Raw genomic sequence first — 2,606 nt, 5'->3', positions numbered from 1 at the left:
GGAGATCAGTTGTAATTCTGAGTGATCTCTACCCCTCACATGGAGACTGGCAACAGTGGTTCCACAGGAGGGAATGACTGGTTGGGAGGGTGGAGTCTATGGTATTATACCTGTCTGAGGTCCCACTCCTCCTCAAACCTCACCCTCTCCAGGTTCCATCCCTCAGATCTCCAGGAATTTCCCACCTGGCGTAGGCAACCCTATCTCCCTTTCAGCCAGTCATCAACCTACCTTTATTTTCCCCTCACTCTTCAGCTTTCCATTCCCCCTCCACCTGGAGCCTCTACCCAGGAGGAAAAGTAGTCTTTCTCTGCAATAGGGACCAAAGCACCTTACATCATTCTCCTCTCCCCTGTTTGACGTGCACAACAACCCTGTGAGGTAGGTTAGGCTGAAAGTCTGTGACTGGTCCAAAATCACCCACTCAGCTTCTACAACAAGAACCTGGATCTAGCAGACCCTGCTCTGAAGCACTGACTGCTACGCCTAGGGTAGCCAACCTCCAGGTGGAGCCTGAGGATCACCGGGTATCACAACTGAACTCCAGACAGCAGACCTCTCCCCCCTGGAGGAAATAACTGCTTTGGAAGGGGGGCTTTATGGCATTCTGTTCAGCTGAGGCCTTTCCCATCCCCAAACCCTGGCTTCCATAGACTCTACCAGAAATTCTCCAGGAATCTCCATACCTGGAGCTGGCAACCCTAGTCAGGATGGGCCGCAATGAGTTCCTCACAAAGGCCTGCGAAGGGTTTCCTTTTTTAGTCTGAACCAAGCTTGGTTGCCTACTGTGGTGAAATGGGCTTCAGTTTACAACTCAGCTGGATAGGCTGGAGTCTATATTGATGCCGCCCTGCCCCTTGGGACAGTCCCACTTTCTCTGCTCTTTTTGGCCTTGGGGCAGCTGGGAAGTGTACGCCAGCAGACGAGGAACCCCCATTCAACCCAGTGAGTGATAACCCTGCAGGCCCTTTTCTGGAACTACAGCTCAATTAAACCTTATGGGGGAACAGACGGCAGCCATCTTACAAACACAAGTAACTGCCATTTTGTTACACCTACCAACAGCCACTGAGGGAACAGTTAGTCCCACACAGGACGCAAGCAGGAGAAGCATATTCATCAAGAGAGAAAGCCATTTGCCAGTAATTCTGACAGGGCACAGTGGCTGAAGGGGGAGTGGGCAGGGAAGAGGGAAAGACCCAGCACCCAGCCAATGGTATGTGAGTACTCTTGAGTGGCGACTGACGGGCCAATGGCTGAGGGAGGGCATGGAATGTTGCCACTTGAAAATAGAATTATTATATTGGAGAGATATGAGATGATGTGTGCCACATGCCCTATTTCAGGGAAGCAAAAAGTAAAAATTATCTAATCAATAACATTTCCCATTTCCTTATTTGGCATGACATTATCTGCATGTATGAGACTGTATTTTGATTTTAGATAATCTTTATTCCCTCTTTTGCTTCCACCCTGGGGAAGGAACAGAATGTTCAAACCCCCCCCCCCCCGCTACATGGTAACTCATATAATATGGCTATACTAATTGACTCACAACAAAAAGATGACACCAGTTGATAAAGTTTTCCATAGCTTTGGCTATACAGAAGTGAAGGGGCAAAACCTAAAAAAAATTCAGAACAGCTCCCTCAAGAAATATGAGAACCGCTTGTGCTCCAAACCCAAAGGTTGGGAGCATCTTGTCCTGGTCGTCTGCGTCGGCAGGGTCTTGGAGCTGGAGTGAACTGCCGTTCAACTTCAAAACTCCGCAACAATCACTATGCTCAGGACTTTCTCCGGGAGCCCTCGGAGAGATTTGGGCACCCCCAAAATCTCTCAAAGACGGTCAGGAATTCATAGAAGGTAAGGAACGAACTCGAGTACCTCCTCTGTCGCCAGAACCGGATCTCGGAAAGGGGCTAATCTGTGCACAGAGCATAGCAGTTTGTTCCTCATATTATTGCCAAGGGATACTTGTTGCTCATCCCAACCTGGTATACAAGAAAACACTGTTGCTTGGAAAAGTCAGTTTTCTTAACTGCCCAGAAGGAATACATAAAAATGTTAATACTATACCACATGAAGTAGACTTTTATTATTTTTTCCATTATATACTACAGACATACAAACATAATACAAACAACCCCCATCTACCCCCCACAACATATAACAAGAGACTTCCGTTTCTTCTGCTTGTTAGATTTCTAAATTCATTATCTATTTTACTTCACTAAGCTTATCTTTTCTGCGTTCTCAAATTACTACATTTATTTATCAGTTGCATTTACATTATACCAATCGTAGAATCTCTTCCAAGTTTTTTGAAAAGTCCATTCTGTACCGGCTCTCATCTGAAGTGTCAGTTTGCCATTTTCCGCCATTTCAAATATTTTGTTCACGTACTCTTGTTTCGTTGGTATTTCCATTGTTTTCCAATATTTGGCATATACTATTCTTGCAGCTGTCGACATATGAACTATCAAATACCTGTCTGCTTTATCAAAGTCTATCAGAAATATATTCAATAACAGTATCTCTGGAGTAAACGGGATATTAGTTATTATTATTTCCTCCATTATCTCATGAATCCACCAGTACCTCTTTAT

This window comes from Gekko japonicus, unplaced genomic scaffold (genome assembly GCF_001447785.1).
Source record: "Gekko japonicus isolate JY-2015 unplaced genomic scaffold, Gekko_japonicus_V1.1 scaffold1809, whole genome shotgun sequence".
Taxonomy (NCBI): domain Eukaryota; kingdom Metazoa; phylum Chordata; class Lepidosauria; order Squamata; family Gekkonidae; genus Gekko; species Gekko japonicus.
The sequence above is the reverse complement of the archived record's forward strand: the minus strand, read 5'-3'. Positions refer to the sequence as shown.